Here is a 21231-nt window from a genome sequence, read left to right on the forward strand (position 1 = left end):
ATCCTCGCAGGGAGCCCAATGGGGCACTTGATCCTGGATCCTGGGATCAAGCCCTGAGCCTAAGGCAGACGCTCAACCACTGAGCCACTCAGGAGTCCCCGGAAATTGTACTTCTTAATCCCCTTCAACTATTTCACCTGTCCCCCTCCCCACTCTGGTAACCAAGAGTCTTGTTTCCTGTATCTATGAATCTGTTTCTGCTTTGTTTTTTAGATTCCACATATAAGCGAAATCATATGGTATTTGTCTTTCTCTGTCTGATTTATTTCATTTAGCATAATACATCCATGTTGTTGCAAATGGCAATACTTCATTCTTTTTTATGGCTGAATAATATTGTATGTTATGTGTATTATCATATCTTCTTTATTCGTTCACCCCTTGATGGACACTTTAGTTATCTGTATGTCTTCTTCAGAAAAATGTCTATTCAAGTTCTCTGCCCATACATTTTTATTTTAATTATAAGTCAAGATATTGCTCTACCATGGCCTAGCTGATGGATTTCCTCCTTGCACATGCTGTGTGTATACTATAATCAGGAGGTGAATAGCTTTGCCATTAATAAGAACTAGAATAATTATTAGTTGTGCTGTCACAGAAGTGGTAGTTCAGTAATACTGGATCAATTAAGACACCATTCCACAACCATCAGTCAAGGCTTGACAGCACTGGTGCTTTACTGGAGCCCCTGAAATGAAATGTTACCAATATCAATGCCCTTACCATTATATATCTAAAATAAGGAAGGAAACTCATTTGTGAAATTTGTGTAATTATACATACAGTATTTATCCTTCACTTTCTTTGATGATGCCAGATTACCATTTTGACTGCATGTTTCACATTCCAAGTAATGGAGACATTAAGAAGAACTTGTAGAAAGAATGCACATGTATACAATTTTATATTTTGGCAAAATTATACAACACATGCAATGCAACATAAAAATATGAGGCCATTTGTCACCACGATTTCTACAAATTTACCATGTATAGTTCAAGCAAAATTGTATATAAACATGTCTGATCCAATTTAACAAGCATTTACGAAGTGACTGCTAGATACAGAACACAAAGAGACATTCAGGGTGTGATCACCTTCCCATCCTCAAGGAACTTACAAGGATATTTTAGTCTCCACTACAAAGAAAATCTTAGAAAGTCAGTATGTTGTTCCTTTTTTCCTTAATAGAGTTCCCAAAAAAAGGTTTCGCTGAAAATGAATTATATTTTTGTTATAGTTTTGTGTTTGGGAGGAAGACCACCGAATTGATCTGATTTGAAAGAAAATGGCCAGAGTCTACTGGAAACTACTGAAACATATGTTTCTACAACACGAATATTAAAAGGATACTGCTTGCCCATCCTGGTTATGAGAACACTAGATTCCACTAAGGTAAAACCAAAAAGAAAACCAAAAAAGTGATAGAGGTAGCACTTGTTATAGTGATACAGCCCTAGGTTAGGAAGGACTAATAATAATAACTACCATTTATTGAGTGCCAACCAAGTCCCTTGCATGTTACAAACATTATCCTAATTGATTCCATTCATATGTGGAATATAAGAAATAGAACAAATGAACAAAGAAAAAAGAAGACAAATAAAAAACTAGACTCTTAAAAACTGAGAACAAATTGATGGTTGCCAGAGGGGAGGTGGGGGGGGCGGGGATGGGTGAAATAGGTTTAAGGAACTGAGAGTTGAGAGTACCTGCATCATGATGAGCACCGAGTAATACCCAGAATTGTTAAATCATTATATTGTATGCCTGAAACTAATATAACACTATACGTTAATTATACAATAAATGGTCCCAGAAAAAAAATTTATCCTATTAACCCTGCAAAGTAAGCATTTTTACCTGTTTTTCAAACGAAGGAACTTAGGCCCAAGTGGCTTTGGAAATTTGCCTGAGGTCAAACAGATATGAGTGGCAGAACCAGAATTCTAATCCAGGAAAGTGTCACTCCAACCAGTAGAAATTTCTACTCATCAGCTTCCTCTATCCATCTATAGATGGATACCTACATGGATACCTATCATTTGGCCAAAAAAAATTTCTCTGACTTGAATTTAATGCTGTACAATGTAGTTCAAGCACACTCTCAGTTTTTACTTTCTCTGTAGTTGTATCCTTGTCATTGACTTCTACTACTTTTCCGCCCCCTCAGGGGTGAAAGCTTGAAAGAGTGTGCAGCAATTACCAACTGGTAGCACAGAATCAGAATGGTCTCATTGTACTTTTTTACCTGTATAAATCCTACAATCAGAAAATTTCCTTGATCAAATGCAAAGTAACTGTACAAGAGCACAGAGACCAGTTCTCTAGCTGACTGCTACATTCAGTTGTCTTGTCTCAATACACACTGTCATATGGAACTCAAAACCAGAAGTCTGGTCAAGAAGCCGGAAGTGGACTAAATCCAACATAATTTCTTATTCTACTTTTGAATGGTGGCAAAATTATCTTGGTAAAGATGGGATAGACTGACACTTGATAAAGGCCATGTTAAGATGGCAAAGGAGAAGAGGCTATTAAAAATTTTAAGGAGTAGGAGAAACCAAATATTTTGTTACCAGCCAAAGAGCAATGAGAATGGGATTCCATGAGAAGGGACTTTAGAATTCGAGAAGCAAACTTACCAAGAGAGAAGTTATGTTACAGTTTATATTTAACAGTCAGAAACTAGTTTTCTTGTCTGTTATGTGCTAAATACGCCCATTCCTAAAAATATAAATGCCCATTCTTCATCTCCTTACTTTTAGGTCAACAGAAATTCTTTAAGAAATGCCCATAATACAATGGTTTAAAAATATTAAGTTGTTTAAGCCAAGGAATGCCTAGTATTACCACCAAAAGGGGGAAGAGAGAGGTATAGAACTGATTCTCCCTCAGTGCCTCTAAAAGGAACCAACCAAGTTGACACATTGATTTTGGATTTCTAGCCTCCAGAACTGAGACAATAAATATCTGTTGCTTTAAGCCCACCCTAATTATGTTGCTTAGCAGAATTTTATCTCTTAAAATGAAGCATGAATTAGATTAAATTAGGTAATCTTGATGTGTTAATACAAAAGAATCTCCCCCAAAGTAAATATACAAGTCAATATGGTCAATTGTTCTACATTTTAAACATTATTTCTTGGTTTGCACAAATGAATAATAATTGAAGTGGCGCCATCCAATACAATAATTACTAGCCATATGTGGCTATCTAAATTTAATTATGATTAAATAAAATAAAACATTAACTTCCTCAATCCCACTGGCCACATTTCAAGTGATCAACAGCCATATATGGCTAGTAGCTACTACACTGGACAGCACAGATAAAGGATATTTCCAACAATGCAGAAAGATGAACCAGAAAGTGCTGATGTAGAAGGATGAGATATAGAATAGCCACTGCCACAACCACTGCTTCTATGTAAGGAAATTCCTGTCTTCTCATCCAATTCTGATTTCATTATACTCATATAATGAGAACTATACTCTATTTCATTATACTCATATATATGAGAGCTACAGTCCCATAAATATCACTTTCTTGGATTTACAACCCAGAAAAACTAAGAAGTGGTGCTTTATTATGCACAGTGGCAGATCAGCATCTAGTTTGGAGATGCTATGGTCCTGACTTTTCTATAGGCAAGAGTTATCTTGTGCAGTTCAATTTGTTTGGATTAGAACACAGTTGGGGGTTGGGAAGTGGAAAACATGATGCTCCTCCTTCAGCAATGACCCAAAAGTATCTAGTGCTCCTTTCAGGAATGTTGCTAACTGACCATGAAGCACATTTTATACCAACAACAATCCTGCACCTTTCAAAAACCATAATAAGCCCTCAAGATAATGAAAGCACTGATCTTGGATGGAGAAAAGCTGTGCATTTCCCTAGGCCCCATATTCTACCATGGATACAGAAACACTGTCTCAAGTACATTTTAAATAAGAGTGCTCAGAAAAATCCACTCACAGGCAGACAATCAATATTCCAAAGTGTGCCTAGAGTTCTCAAAATAGTTGTAGAGTCTTTTCTAATTATATTATAGGAGTCCAAAGTTCTCATAAATATAATTAAGTAATCTGTATTTCTTGCCTTAATTAAAGTCTCCAAATACATTTGAGAATTATTTTAACAATTTCTCTCATGACCAAGGTCTTTGGCATTGCCAAAAACTTTTAAAAGACTTTTTTTTTAAAACAGGAATCAGTATTCATAGCATCCAGTAAGAATGACAAAGAGTAAAAATAAAGCTGAGTCCTATTAAGGCAGCCTAGATCCATTCTGTAACAGATTGTCCCCACTAAGAGAAAACAATGGCCAGTTTGAGTCCAGAGAGATATGACATAGAACCTTGAGATAGCAGCAAGACATGTTTGCTCTGCATTAACATGCAAATTGGATCTATCCTCTTATTATTTTTAACTTTCCTACCATAACAAGCATATGCAACATGTTATGATGTTTAGAGTATAAACCTAAAGGAAAATAATAAAGTGCATTACCACAACTACAAATATGATGGGAACTCTGATCTAAGCAAAAAAGTAGAGGAAATTATTTTTAAAAATTCACAGCAGTTCATGTGCATGGTGTGGTTCTGTTGAGAAACACAGCCCCGAAAGAGACTTATAGCCAAAGATGATTTGGTGGTTTCTCATTAAGCCCCTGGAAATGAGTGAAATGAAAATTAAGTCGTTTATGGAACACATACTCTTGAGACATTCCCTTGCTTGATTAGATGAGGCAACAATACAATGTGGATATGAATTCTAAACAGATGGGGAAAATAACCATAGTAAAGGGCTGCTGGCTTTGGCCAGATTGTAAAAGGTTTCTCCTAATGGGCAAGCAAAATACACCTCATTGAAAAAGAAGTTTGAGGGGATCTGGCCAACTAAAAGAAAAAAGCTCAAGTTAAATACCCTACCGCTGGTAGGGAAGGGGACTTCTAGGTTACTGGTAATATTCTATTTCTTGACTGGGATCGTGGCTACAAAGCTTGTACATTTTGAATTATTCATCAAATTCCATACTTAAAATTTGTGTACAGTTATGTGCATATGTTACACTTAATTTTTTTAATGTAAAGTAACCCTCGTCCACCACCCCCAACATAAAGTCACACAAACTAACCTCAGAATCTTTGTGGGTATCTATGAAAGAAGCAACAAAAAGGAATTTGTTTAATGTAACAGTAGGGCATGTCATTGAGTCAGACACATGTTGTGGTGACACTTCATCTTATGAAGTCCTTTTGTGAACATTCTGGAGTGGCATTATTCCAAGCCCATTGGTGCATACTAAACAAGATATTTCATGTCTGACTGTTTGGTACTAACCAATGCAGTTGTCACTCAGCAGACATGTTGTAGAGTATCCTGTAGATGCATAGCACTACTTGCACTGGCCAGTGCAGCCAGAGGAGTATTCTGCGCATGGTGACATAAAAATGACTTTTTTCCCCCATAAGCAACATATCAGTGAGTGTAGAATAATGCAATTCATACTAAGATTGCAAGAGCTAAAGGGAGAATGACTAACCATTTATATGATTTTAATCAAAGACTCTCCAAACATAGGTTAGAGCAATGGTTTTAACTTTGGCTACTCTGTAAAATCACCTGGCAACTTTTAAAAGCATTGATACTTGGGTTCCATTTCCAGAGATTCTTTTTTTTTTTTAATTTATTTATTCATGATAGTCACACAGAGAGAGAGAGGGGCAGAGACACAGGCAGAGGGAGAAGCAGGCTCCATGCACCGGGAGCCCGATGTGGGATTCGATCCCGGGTCTCCAGGATCGCGCCCTGGGCCAAAGGCAGGCGCCAAACCGCTGCGCCACCCAGGGATCCCTCATTTCCAGAGATTCTGATGTAATTAGTCTGAGGCATGACATGGCTATGTAATTTTTTTTTTTTTAATTCTCCAGATGATTCTGGAGAGATGGATGAGAACCACTGCTCAGGCTGGGATTTACGTTGACAGCCTACTGCAAAGCTATTTCAGGTAAGAAAATCATCAGGAAAATGAGTATAAAGGTCCTATGATTAAGAAGAGCTAGCATGTATGACCAGAGGCAAAGGGTTATATTGAGAAATTAAATTAGATTGGTGGTTCCCAAAGTCTCAGGAGGTTTCCACCCCAGGGTAACAAAAACAAGAACTCATTTGTTTGTTATGGAGTCTCCATTTAAGCTCAGGAAGGCCAGCATTACTCATTCAGATTGTAGTTACCTGTGTTTATGACTGACTGACTTCTGTGATTTGGGGGAAGACAGGGAGGCAGCGTAAGTTCTTTACTCCAGAATAGCCCTTATATTCTCTTCTCCATCTTGAATGATGAAGATAACTAAGGATATTATGTTGCTAGTGAAGTACTCTGAAACATGCTAAGAGTACTTAGGACAATACTGTACTACCAGTGTTTTTAGTTTTGACACATAAAAATAATTGAGTCAGACACAGTATTCGTATTAACTCATGTAACCCTCCCAGCATCCCTAGAGATTGATTCTTCTATTAACCACAAACATACGAAACTAAACCATGGTTAAAAGAATTTGACAGGGTCACTTATTAAGTGGAGGAGGTGGGATTCAAAGCCAGGCAGTGTGTTGTCTTCTATCCCACTATACTCACAGATAAGTTGGAAGAGGACAGCAGGGATAGGAGGTATAACTTAAAGGTGGAAGTTTTAAACACCAAGCCAAGAAATTTTAACTTGTGAATGACAGATGCATATGGGGTGAAGTGTGACAGAAATATTTTTCAGGCATCTGTTTTTGGATGGATTGGAAGAGCATCTGACACTACTGACTTCCTTGAAATTCTCTTTACATTGCCTTTCAGAACACCCTTTTCTGGTTCTCTTTCCTTCTCTCTGGTGATGCAGTTTTCAGGCTCTGATGCACCTGCTGCCTCCTCCTCCATCTCTTCCTCTTTTTCCTCCTCCACTTACCCTGGTGTTCTTCAGGGTTCTGAATTACTCCTCTTCCACCCTTCTGGCTTCTCTAAGAGCTATGATTCTTAACAGGGCTGTGGAGGGTGTGGAGAGGGAAATGTTGAAGTATCTCAAGTAGAGATGTACTTTTTAAAATCCCCTCAGATGACCATGATACACATACCGCATTCCAACACACTCACACAACATAAGACTCACTGACAAATACGCTGGTGACTCTTAAACCTTCGTGGACAGCCCACCTATTTTCCGACCCCCTACTGAATAATTCAAACCTCACATACATAAAACGTAGCTCACTATTCCCTGGTGCCTCTTTGACATTCCCCTCCCTCCCCTACACTTAATGGCATCAGATACCATCTTCACCCAGTCTGACTGTGAGAATCTTTTCTCACTCAACTTCCCAAATCTAATATCATACCAAATCCATTTGATTCTTCCTCAGAGCCAGTCCTCCTCTTTCCCACTGCCACTGCCCTAAATTTTCATCCTTTCCCCTCTGAATAAGAGCAGCCACCTTCCAAATAGGTACCTTATGTGAATTCAACCTCTGCAACACTACTAATTTCTTTCCCTCGGTAGAAGCTGCACATGTCCCCCCCCCCCACCTTTGTAAACACCTTCCAAAGCTACCTGTTGCCTACAGGATAAATGTAGAAACATCATGGAGCTTAAAAGAAACATAACACGTGCCCTAACCCACCTCTATAACTTCCTCTCTCCATTTCTTGCCTTCTTCTCCTCCCCTAAACCATAAACTTCAATGGCACTAAATTCATCCTTCCACGAGCTGACCGTAAGCTTTCATGCTTCTAAGTCACTGCAAGTGCTACCTCCTCTACCTAGAATGTCCTTGCTAACTCAGAAAATTCCTACTCAACCTTCAATGCCCACCACTATTATTTACTTCCTCACTAATACTGTTTGTGGCTCCTTCTTTTGTGTCTCACAGTACTGGTGGGCTCTTCCAGGCCTAGAATCTACTCTAGTCCATGCTGTCTTCTCATGTCCACACTTAGGCATCTGGCACCTGCTAGACACTCAATGCAATCAACCTTTATTAAAGGAAGGACTGAAAAATTTGACCCAGAAGCTAAATAAGTATTGGAGTCATCTAGCTGAGAAACTTTAAGAAACCAAAACAATAGTGGTCAAAATAGAGAGAAGGAGGTAGGCCAGAGAGATTAATGACAGTTTTGATAAGAGGTACATAAAACAGAATGAGAATCAGAATAACACAATGTTTTTGTGCATGAGAGATTTAAAGGTTGATGTTTCATGGGTAGTACTAGAAAAATTTGGAAAATTATATAATTTTTCTTTTCTCTGTGATGGTCCATTTATACCAAACCCAACTTTATGTGGAAAATAATCAAAAATTTGTTCAAGTTTTAAAAGTTTAAAATTTTAATTCTAGATTAAGAGAAAAAAATAAAATAATTGGGTAAAATAATTTTCCTGACATCTTCAATGGCAAAATTATTAACTAAAAATCAGGTGTGCTAACATTCAGTACTTTTCACACTGTAGTACACTGACATTTTTAGATTAGATTTAATGTTCTGAACTTGAAAACTTAATACTCCAAGAAAAAATATCTATAGATGGGATTCTTTTGTAAGAGGGATTCATAATCAAGTTTAATATTCTCTGTCTCTTCCATGATCCTTGCCTCCTATCCCTTGGCAAATTTACTCATTATTTTATTGGATCTCCTCTGCCCTACTTCCAAATCTTCTCCAAGTTTGAATGCTCTGGCACCATCTTCATAGATCCAGAAAGTACACTTAACTTTTCTTACACATAACTTAATATTTAGTTTAACAGGTTTAATAGTGGAGTTTTGTGATTTTGAGTGAAGCCTCTGGAATTCAAACCCAGAATCTGCCACTTACAACACGAACAAAAGTTACTTAACTTCTCTTTTCTTCAGTTTCCTTATTTGTAAAATAAAGTTGTTGACAGGTCCCAGAAAACCTGATTCTGCTCTAATCTTAGAAAATACCTACCACATAGTAAATGCTTAATAAATGCTAGGCACTATGATAATAATAATAATTATTATTATTTATACAGTTGTCTTAGGTCAGTGACTAGTCTATCTTGAATATCTGTATTAACATTACCTGTCTTAGCTTAAAAATCCTTTGGCTGTTGAGAGGAGAGAAGGATGTACATCTAATCAAAGGTTTTGAATGATACCTAGCACAGAACCAAATTCTATTATAACTTAGAAACAAACCTTTAGTAACCTAGGGAGACGCTCCAATTTCCTGACTATACTCTAGTAATCATCTTACTCTATATTCTCCACTGTCTTTAAGATGACCCACCTTCAACTATTAATTGTAATGGCCTTATATTATGTTTATCTCACCTTGAAATCTCATCAAAAACAAACAGTAGAAAAGAAAGAATTTGAATAGCCTTTCGTGCCTATGTATACTATCCAAGAAGAAACAGAAAGTGCCTACTTATTTATCCAGACTTCAATGAATCCAGGAAACAAAATTTGTCTCTCTTACTATTAACTAAAGATATGGATATTCCTATGAACCAGAGACACTGTTACAATTATTTAAAACTATTTCAATGATCCAGCAATCACACTCCTAGGTATTTACGCAAATGAGTTGAAAACCTTATATCCACACAAAAATCTATACACAAACGTTTATAGCAGCCTTATTCATAATTGTCAAAACGTGAAAGCAAACAAGTCCTTCAATATATAAATCAATAGACAAATTGTGATATATCCCATACAATGGAATGTTACTCAGCCATGAAAAGACATAGGGAGACTTAAATGCATTTTGCTTAATGAAAGAAGACAGTCTGAAAAGGCTACATACTGTATGACTCTAGCTATGTAACATTCTGAAAAGGAAAAACTAAAGAGATAATAAAAAGGCCATGATTGTCAGAGGTTGTGGGGGCAGGGATGAATAGGTGGAACAGAAGGGATTTTCAAGTACTGAAACTATTTTGTAATATTCTGTAATGGCAGATACATGGCACTACACAATTGGCAAAATCAATATGGTATTGATTTTTTAAAAGCTAGTATTTTAAAATGCTACATTTACATTTAAGAAATACTGTTTATACATTTGTCAATTACATTTCTTTCCAAAATTTAATTTTGCCCATATGCAAAAATTCCAATTTTAGTTCATTGTTGGAAGCATTAAACATCAGCTGATTTTAAAACTTTCTTATTGTTTATGTCAAGTATGTGAGTATATTAGGTTGAAATACAAGAAAATAAGAAAACCTCCTTTAGTGGCTCCCAAATGGATCCTGATTTGTGCCAGCTGTCTGATTTTTATACATTGCTACATTACAGGATCTTGAGTAAATCCAAAAAGAATTGGTTGATCATCACTACTATGTAGTCTGCTTTATCTAGGAATTAATCTGGCAATTATCTCTGTTACTATCTAAGGTAAATTATATCATTAAAGTAGCCAAATGGCATCAACCCTTCTTTAAAAGTTATGGTCTACTACGCCATTTAGTATGTTTGTATATCAATGAATTAGTTTTACAGGGCTTCCTTAACCAATGACACTCAACAGAAAATGTATAAAACAATTCAAGCATGCTAAAGATGTATCACCCATTAGGGACACACTCCTCAATGTCAATAAAATAGTATTCCATTTATAAAAAAAAAAAAAAAACTTTCATTTATGTTGCTTGGATTCCTAGATATTTTTGGCTTCATTTTGCCCCAAAACTTGTTTCTAAAAATACTTTGCACATGATGGGATGAGCACTGGGTGTTATACACAACTGATAAATTAGTGAACACTATACCTGAAACTAATGATATACTATATTTTGGCTAATTGAATCTAAATTTAAAAAATATTTTGCAGATATTCCACTTACTTCTTTCTTAAGTGATCATGAGCCACTTTGAGAGTTAACAGTTACTCTATTAAAGTGACAACAGAACCAGATGTAATATCCCATCCCCCCAAATGCATTTATTCCCCAGGTGATTTTTAAAAAGCTACCAAAGAAACACAATCCCACCTTCAGAGCACTGAGACAAGAGGAAAAACAATAGAAGAGATAAAGAAAAAGAAACAACAATAGTTCTCCTAGAAGTTTTAACTCATGAACTACCACCTCAAGTAAATTATGCACTTTGGCATTGCATTCAAAGGAATCATTCAAAATTCAAAACACAAGGCCTTTATGTCTCATTTTTATGTAAACCAATTTCCAACATAAATAATTTTTAATAACTACTTAAAATTTGAGAGAAAATATGTAGGTATTCTTTACAGATCATGTTTTTTAAATTATCACTTCCATAGCAGGGCACCTGGCTGGCTCAGTTGGTAAAGCATGTGACTTTTGATCTTGGGGTCATGAGTTCAAGCCTGTTGGGTATAAAGCTTACTTAAAAGAAGAAAAAAAAAGAAAACAATGACTAGTGAATTTACATGTCTTCCTAATGCCAGAAAAACTGAATAAACTGAAAAATTCAGTTGATCTATAATTACATAGCAATGTAATATCCAGTAAAGCATTTTAGCTGTTGATGAAAATGACAATATACTAATAGCTGTATAGCTCTGACTTAAACACATTTTTCACATACAGTGATTTACTGTCTTTGGACAATATCTCTCATCTTTTATATATTTCATTCTACTCAGTTACCTATATGTTTCTAATTGCTCCATCTGCTAATTTCTCTTCACTGAAATGTCAAATATCGTTTATGAGCTCCTTTAAAACCTTGCCAATAATACTAACTACATACTATATTGGTTTTCATAAGGAAAAATTAGTTTTTGAAGAAGGAAAAACTATTTAAAATGTTTATATTATATCCTACAAAATAATCTTCAACTGAATTTTTTTGGTAAACTATGTTGCAGTCTTCTACCAACGTTCTTTGGTTCAGTATAAATGATATGGTAAATTTGCATTCAAATTCATGGAACTTTTCAAATCTGTTTCCCATTTAGCTGGCCAGCCAAAAACAATATTTTCATTTGTAAACAGCTGTTTCATAATCAGCTCTTTTGTACTATGTGAAACTCCATAAAAAAATAGAAAATTTTATTTAAAATACAAGAATTGCATTAATCCACTGCAAATCATTGATTAGTTTTTGTATACTACCACACAGTTTAACTTATAAGGAAAGATTTTAAGGAAAATTTAATCTTGTGTCCAAATATAACATTACTTTAAACATGAGGTCATCTAAACATCTGTCTCCAATATATCACTGGGGATTTAAATCAAAAGTCTGCTAAACATGTACAATCATTTTGAAAATAAATAACAGGACAAATTTTGTCTTGATTATGATTATCATGCATTTTAAAAGGAAACATTTATTCTAATAAGAGAAGTCTGAACTAATTTAAACTTTATTGACATTAGCTTAAAATAGTTTCATACAAGACTAAGAGATATATTTCATTTATTTGCTGCTTAACAATACTTATATTTTAACTTGTCAACATTAAATGCTTTTCCTTTAGCTTTTCATAGTATTCTTTATCTTTGCAAAATATTCAAGAAAAATTTTCAAGACATAAAATATTTCCACTCAGTAACTGAAAAAACTAATAATAGTCATTCTGAACTTTCCTTCCTTTAGGGCAACTATGAATCCTCAACAAGAATTAAAATGGTTCTATCCATTTAGCTGACTCCTGCTTTATGCTTTAAAGTAATATGAATATGGCTAATTATAAAAGACAGTTAGGGCAATAACTTTACTCCAAGACTTTACAATCAGCAAAAATTAGATGTATTTTGAGGAGAGTTTAATTAAGCTTAAACTCTGTATCTTACTGTAGAATTTAATTTGTGTCTAGTAAGTGTGGGTATTTTAAATTCAGCAACAGGATTACTACTACCAGTTAACTACTTGAGATGAATTAGCATTAAAAATAAACAAAAATGCTTAATCTTCAAAAGTTTCTGCCAGTACTAAAATGAACTTTAGCTGTTGAAAAGCTGGAGAAAAACAAATTAAAGCATATATAAGAATAATATATTCTTAGAAAAATACTATAGCATTCTCTCCTGTGGCAGAAATCACCAGAAAATTCAGCTGAAAGGGATACTAATGTCCAGGGTGATCATGCATCTAGTAGGCTGCTACAAAATATAACTGTAGAAAATGATCATTATAGGTTTCTGAACTACCTCTTTTCTTCTTCCTGCCTATGTCTTGGAAGACTTAACAGCTTTGGCCATGGCAATTTCAGGTCATGGATTCTACCTTGGTCGACACAGGCTAAGAACTTCAAAGTCCACTCATGACACTGTGTACACAATTCTTTAAAGGCAACAAGTGTGTCTTACTCGCCTTGGGTACCCATTGCCTAGAACTCCATTTGTCACATATCTGCAGCTTGATAATGCTTGATAAATGCATGAATGAGTTAATGAGAGGACTGACTAGAAAATAAGAATCTTTGCTCGAGTTGAAACTGCCTACTAATAAACTGCCTTAGTTTTCCCTCCTATAAAATGAGGCTAATTCTTGAACTGTGTCCTCACAGAGGTATTGTGAGAATTGAAAAAAAAAAATACATACAAAATTATCTGGAAAACTAGCAGTAGTAAACAAGTGTGATTGATTGTTTTAATGATCATCAACAGTATATATAGGTTAAAACTGTATACATAGAGAAAAAGACACTGTGAGAGTACTTTCATTTTTTTAACATCGTAAGATCTTGAAAATTAATAATTAATGTCTTTTGGATTACTAGGAAGAAAGTCATGTTTTCTTATATAGTTAATACAATTGAGTTTTTCCTGGATCTTCACCTTCCCATTCCAAAAAGTTTAACACTATAATGAATGGCTAAGGATGCTGATTCAGCATAAGCAATATAAAAGCATGTATTCTCATGTTGCCATTGTTTTTCCCTCAAATTCAAACAAACATGGATATGAACTAAGTGGGATGTGTTTGAATTATATTGATCTTTGTGTTAAAATAGTACAGATTTGTCTTTATGACTGCCAATTATCTCCCTTTTTTAAAAAAAAGCCACTAAAATATAAAAGTAATTTTGCTATAGCATAGTTTCAACTTATATAACTCTCACATTGAAACTGTGGGTTCCCACATATTTTACAATTTTCCATGTCTCTTAGTATTTGCTCTACTATGATGTTGATAAAAAGCGGCCCCTTGAAAAATCACTAAATTGGCTTTGCCCTCTTCAGTTATTTAAAATATTTGTAACAAAATTTGCAAGGTACAATGTGTCACTTTTATACATTTTTGTCTGAGTGCTTTAATATAATACAGTCCCACCTTCAGGGACAGTATTTCTCAACCTCAGCTGCACATTGGAATCAGCTGAAGCACTTTAAAAATGCCAAATCCTGGGCCCAACTCCGAAGATGCTGATTTAGTTGATCTGGACTATGGCCCTGGCATCAGGATCTTTTAAAACTACCCAGGTGATTCTAATGTGCAGTCAAGGCTGAGAACCAGTGCTTTGGAAGTTTACAGTCTTGTACAAGAGATTGCTAATAACAGCAACAAACCATCAATTTATGGAGTGCTTACTTGTGCCAAGAAGCAGGCTAAGCACTCTCTGTGCATTATCTCAATTAATTTGCAACAACCTTATGAAGAAAGATTCTGTTACTAATTCCTACTTTATGAATAAGGACCTGAAGATTAGAAAGATTAAGAAACTCTCCCAAGGTCCCACCGCTGTTAATTGGCCGAGAGAGAATGTAAAGACAGTTCTGTCCAACTCCAGAGGAGGAACTCTTCATCACTGACGACCATCATGGTAGAAACTATGCCATAAACCAGATGTTTAAAAAAGGCAAGTCAGAGTGCTAGTGAACAGAAGAAGTGTCAGAAGAATTAGCTTCGGGATACAAAAACACTAAAATAAGCAAGATATTGGAAATGCCAATTTTTCTCCCAAGCCTGACTGTCAGAATAAATTGTTAACTTTCTCAAAATAGTAGTATTGGAGGAAAAGAACACTCCCAAGGCAGTGTTCTGGTCTAGCTGCATACCTCTCAGTTGTCATGGACACAGGAAGGAACAATGAAATCATTATTTGACTATTATTTTTTAGTTGCTAGTCAGCATATGATTCTGTCTGTAAACTGCATCTCTGCATTCCCTACGGATCAGGGGAGCTGTCCCTCCTGGTAGTGACAGAATAACCACAAACAAAACAATCCTTCTCAGGGGAAAGCCATCTTTATCTGTCAGTATTAGTCAGTTGAGAAACAGAGCTGCAAGCAGCTGAAAAAACAGTTTGACTGTTTTAAGTTTACAGGTGGCCTTATAATGGAAATTTTTACACACTGAAATTCCTTTTTCAAGTTAAAAAAGTTTGGACAAAAAGGGACAAAATTTGGCAGTATTTTAATGCAATGCTTCTAACCAGCTTGCAAAAGCAAAATATCAAATTTTAGTGAAGCTTGGTGAACCAAGCACCCGCCTTCTGGCAAACAGACTCAGTTAAATATTACCACTCCTTCTGTGCTGAAAATTCCTCATGGCTAAAATCAGATCAGCCACACTTATCACAGGGCCTGGTATATACAAGACAGTTAAGAAATTCAAGGATGTTGAGAAGAATTAATTTAAAAATAATTTTAATAGAAAATTGTACACACAGAAACATAATGTCAACATGTAAATAATAGGATAGCTGCTTAAAGCCCAGCTAAAAAGTATTTGTGTGCTCTGTGTGTGTGTGTGTATGTGTGTGTGTGTATTGAAGGCAGGATGAGAAAAGAGGAGAAAGCATTTGACTAATAATTCCCCAAGTATTAGCAGCAAGAATCAGATACTTGGGGTTCCATGAAAGATACCTGTTGGGCTTTCTCCAACATTTGGGGTAACGAAGCAGACAAAGCCAGTTCATTTTGTAGGTGGCTCAAAACCTTCCCGATTGGCCTACCCCCAACTTACACTTTTTTTCTGTGCCCAAAAGGCACAGTTTGAAGCCTATCCCACGTAATAAAGTTCAATTAACTACATTTATCAATTTAGCTACTAGAATAAAATTTTCCTAGGACAAAATCAGAGTTTTAAAAAAGTCAGATTAGGAAACTATTTATGAAAGTTGGAAAGGTATGGGGTGCTTTGGTGGGAAGCCCTGGATAGGCCCCTTAGTGAGAACACTGAACCTTGGAGTTAAGAGACTAGAAAAAATACAGAAACTAAGGAGAGAAGGAGAGATGGCTAATTAACAACTTGAGTAACAATTTTGCCTTCAATTCCTGGGAAAAGAACTAACAGACCCCTGTTAATATATAAATCAGCAGTTGTCAATCAGACGGTCAGTCTCTTTCTCCCTGGCATGGGATATGGAAATAACCACATTAAAGGAAATGCCTTTACTACTTATATTGATTAATAATACTCAATGCACTTGCTCCAAATAATAATTTGTGATTTTAAGATTCCCAAAGTTATTATGAATGATAAATATTATACAACACCTACAAAAATATAAATGCCCTTCTTTCTTAAAAAAAAAAAAAGTATGTTTCGGGGGAAGAGAATGACCCAAGTTATTTGATAGGGTGACCACTGGGATATGAACTGAGAATCATTCCTATAGGCCCACTATGGAATACTGAAAATGAAACCTAATGACTCCATTTTGGGAATAAAAATTTAAAATTTCTGACAAAAAATAAGATTATGTTATTGATATCTAGGTTTTACTTTATTTTATTTTATTTTTTTTAATTTTTATTTATTTATGATAGGCACACAGTGAGAGAGAGAGAGGCAGAGACACAGGCAGAGGGAGAAGCAGGCTCCATGCACTGGGAGCCCGACGTGGGATTCGATCCCGGGTCTCCAGGATCGCGCCCTGGGCCAAAGGCAGGCACCAAACCGCTGCGCCACCCAGGGATCCCTATTTTATTTTATTTTTTACTGTTTTCTTTTTTTTTGTATATTTTTTTTACTGGAGTTTGACTTGCCAACATACAGCATAACACCCAGTGCTCATCCCGTTATGATATCTAGGTTTGAGAACAAAACTCTACCACCCCAAAATAAGGTTAAGTTTCTAGAAAGTAAATAGAAAAATACAGTTTTCATTATAAATTATAGAACATAATTATAGTTTGCATATATTCATATAAAATGTCATTCACCTATGGATATTTTTGAAATGCTTGGAATATGCCTAAATACTTTTATATTTTCACTCTCCATTAATAACTAACATTTACTGAGTGCTTACTAAATCCTAGGCCTTTAATGATATCAACTTACCAATATGATATCAAAGGATATCAATAATAAACCTTTACATGTATCAACTCATCTGACCCTTTAACAACCTTATGAAGTAGATTGCAATGTATCCTATGGATAAAGCACAGAAATGTTAAACTGCCTTCGCAACATCTAATGAATATCAAAGCTGGGATTTAATGCTAGTCAGTAAGCATCAGAATCCCTATGGTACATTACTTCCCTATATTACCTCTTCACAAGGTAAAGTTCACTAGGAAAACATGGATGCCTCTTGATGGAGTACCCTATTTCTTCTTTATCATCTCAGTTGTAACCATTTCATTGCTTAACTCCCACAGTATACTCAAAAGTTTGCCATATACATAACTAGTTTTGGAAAATGATGTAATTCCAAAATAAAGATCTGAAAACAAAAAGTAGGTAGATCAATACATATACATATATATATATATATATACACATATATGTATGTATTCATATTCATATATACATATAATTTTGTGAAGTACACATATTTGTGTATATATGATATATGACTGGAAAAAAATACAACCAGCACACTAGACTTTGAGCTTGGGAAAATTAACCTATCCCCAAGTGTAAGCAAGTCAACAATAAAATAGTCTATACTTCTTATAACCGTTCCTGGGAAGCCAGGTACTGGGAAAAAAACAGGTCACAGTCAAGATCCAGGTTTGCAGAATCAATGGAACTTAGACTACATAGGATTAAAGTCCTGCCAAGATTGACTCCTTCTTAGGGCAATCGGGGCAGGAAACGTAGGACCCTTTGGAATCCCTTTTTCTTCCTTTGCCACTACTAGGAATAAAATGGAATCGTTCATTTTAGACACTGCATGGTTCCTCCAGTAATGTCTGAATTTGATGGCAGGTAAGCACTACCAATGACATGTGTTGGGCATGGAGGAAATTGCACCCACTCCTTCAAATCATTTAGGAAGCAACATACATTCTAGTATCTTGCTGAAAAGTTTAGAATTTTTTAAATTAATTAACATTCAAAATTGGGAGCCAAAATAAATTTACCATTCATTCAGTCACCTATTCATTTCAACAAATGTTTATTGAGTATCTAGCCTGTGCCATTTTCTATTTTAGGCACTAGGGAGATTGCTGGGTACCAAACAGACTAAGATTCTTATCCTCAGGGAGGTTATCATCAAGTGACAGAAATAAGAAGATGTTTTAATATCTGTCACTATTATATATCAGCTTTAGTTAACAACTAATATGCATTCTTACATTTAAATAAACATGTCACTGTTACAGGTCAATAAAACAAAAAAAAAACTAGGATTTCTTTAAAACTTTAATATATGGCTATTTTACAGCTATGCAATGTTAATAAGACATACATTAAAAGCGTGACTTCTTTCATGTATGTTCAAATGTAAGAATACACAAATTTATATAAAGCACATGAATCATAACAAAAAATAGAGATATTTTCCAATGTAGAAACAGTTTTGTTATTTCCAATGTAGAAATAGTTTTAATAACAACCTATTTATACCAATAACCACTGAGACTCCCAACTACTCCAACCTTGATGCTTCCTTTATTGTAGTTGTTTGCTTCACACTTCCCCTGTGGTCCTTTTCTGCTGTCTGACTATTCAGCATCCATCCATCCATCTATTTATGACACAAATATGTGCCAGAAACAACTGGAGTGAGAACCTCTAGAAATCATTACCCTTTTCCCTTAGGATGAGAGCCTTTCAGAAGTTAAAACTGACATAAAACTCTTCTATGTTTTGAGACTCTTAATATATTGAAAAGCAAAGAAATGCCAACTAACAGTTATTAAAATGTAGCTTATTTTAAATGCCTACATATCACATATCATATTAATGCTTCTAACACACACAACTGCAATGAGAAAAACAATGACTTTGTGTCTAGCTTTATTTGAAAGAAATGTCAAAAGTTTACGTTATAAGGTCCTTTGTGAATGTAAGGCCCCATTCAAATGGCCCTTCTGGTCCTGCTGGCACTCCTTCCCTCCTGGTTCATTGCCAAGGAGAAGCTAGCAGGCTATCTCTGCATATGAGAATCTCAATCTCACTCCACTCTACCTAGAGCTCTTGAAATCTCCAGGGAAGCTAATCTCAAAAGGGTTCAGAACCCTCTATTTGAGCTTAAGGATCCTAAATGCCCCAGCGTTCAGAGCTCCTATTAGTGGTATTTCACACTTATTAGGGTTTAAAAAATATATAGTTTTGTGGCTCACCCACAAATTACATAACACTGTTCTAAGGGGGAAATGCACCCTGATTGCAAACAAATAGCCTAAACCTACAGATTTTTGGAACACGACCTACATACATATTTAAGCATTACATGAAACTATATTTTTTCTCACAGATGGTAACTGCATTTTGTTTTTCTTATGTCTTGTATGTTTTTTTCTTATGTCTAATATGTTTTTCCTATACATGGTAAATGTGAGTCATTTTTTCAAAATTTTAACTTACCCACAAAAAATTTGCCATCTATTTCTAACTTAGGCGAATAATGAAAAGTAATAGACCTCCTTTTTAAATTTACAATACAAAATATTTGTGTATAGTTGCTCACAAGCAGAAACTGAATCATATATTGATTATATGTCAAATATTCCATTATAGGAAGCAAATCACATTGTTTAGCATTCTCATATACCTTAGATCAAAAAATAAAAGTTTTATTTTCAGTGCAGCTCTGAGAAATTATCACTTCTACATGGAACATTCCCTCCACTATAAGCAAAATAAGATGCAATGAATGAGTTCAAAGCACTTGGCTTCTAAAATAGAAGATATTTTCTTTGTCTCTGCCACATTTATGGCTGATCAAGCAGGGGAACATAAGCAAAATATGTCTCAAGAGAATTGTATCATTGTGGCAAATGCAATTTGAATAAAAATAGATTTACTGCATAGATACCATATTTTAAGCACTGTGTAAGTCTTGGTTTCTACCTAAAAGGGACTCACTCTTTGAAAGACTTAAAAAACATGAATTAAATCCAGTATAATCTTTTAAATTAATCACATACACAAAAACTAAAGTAATTGTGAAAAAGCATCCATGTAGAGTAAAACAATACCACACAGTATATAAACATATCAATAAAACATTATAAATATAAACAATACTGGATAATGCCTATTTAAAAGCCCCTATTGAATGGACAAATGATCATTTTTAAAGTATAGAATATATAAATTCAGCAAGGGTCACATAGACACCATCATCACTGCTTTCTTACCATATAACTTAGGTGCCAGTATCTCTACTATTCTTTCTTTTCTTTCCCTTCTTTGCTTCTTTGTTGACCTTCTAATCTCCAATGTATGTGTGCTGAAAAGAAGTCATGCGCCAATGCAGATCTTTACAAAAACATGAAGGAAACAGAAGAAGTCTTATTCTTCCTTGATGCTTTATCAGGCAAACATGAGACTATATCGCTTTGTAAAAGAAAGTTATTGATATGATTTTGAACTTTTATATGATCATATTTCTACTTTCAACTTAAAAGAATATGAAATAAATGTTTTCTTAGCTCCACCAAAAAAAGCCCCTGCTAATCGAAATAAATCATTAAAGAGTCTTTAGTACTTCTTATATTAAGTACCTTCAAAATTCATTTTCTTCATAATTTTCCTAAAATTTCATAGTTGCATACATTTCTCATTTAGAGGGAAAGAAATAATGTGTTTAATTTACTAATCATTTTTCTAAAAAATGTTTTAAAAAATATGGGCAAGTTACACTGCCATCTTGTGGTTAGAAGTTCATTTACAGTAGCAAGGACTTCATTAATTCCACACACGTATGTATTACCTTAAAAAAAAAAATCCTGTTTGGAACTTAAGAAAATATATTCCCTACACACCTCCCTCACTTTATTATGTAAAAGCCTATTATATTGAAACAAGAAATAGCATTTTGAGTGGCTACCCTAGATAGATAAATAAAAAGAACTATGCATTT

The 21231-nt window shown here is 34.9% G+C and overlaps 1 protein-coding gene across 10 annotated transcripts in view; it reads right to left on the reverse strand.

The window, feature by feature from the left end:
• The window catches only part of SLC25A21 (solute carrier family 25 member 21), a 469006-nt gene that overhangs the window by 436593 nt on the left and 11182 nt on the right, over positions 1-21231 (reverse strand). The window contains exon 2 of one of the 10 annotated variants that reach the window (XM_072838344.1): positions 20507-20627. The exons of the other annotated variants lie outside the window; for them this stretch is intronic. The gene's annotated coding sequence lies outside the window, so the exon portion shown is untranslated. The remainder of the gene's footprint in view (positions 1-20506; positions 20628-21231) is intronic. 10 annotated transcript variants of the gene reach the window in all.

This window comes from Canis lupus, chromosome 9 (assembly GCF_048164855.1).
Source record: "Canis lupus baileyi chromosome 9, mCanLup2.hap1, whole genome shotgun sequence".
In the NCBI taxonomy this organism is placed as follows: domain Eukaryota; kingdom Metazoa; phylum Chordata; class Mammalia; order Carnivora; family Canidae; genus Canis; species Canis lupus.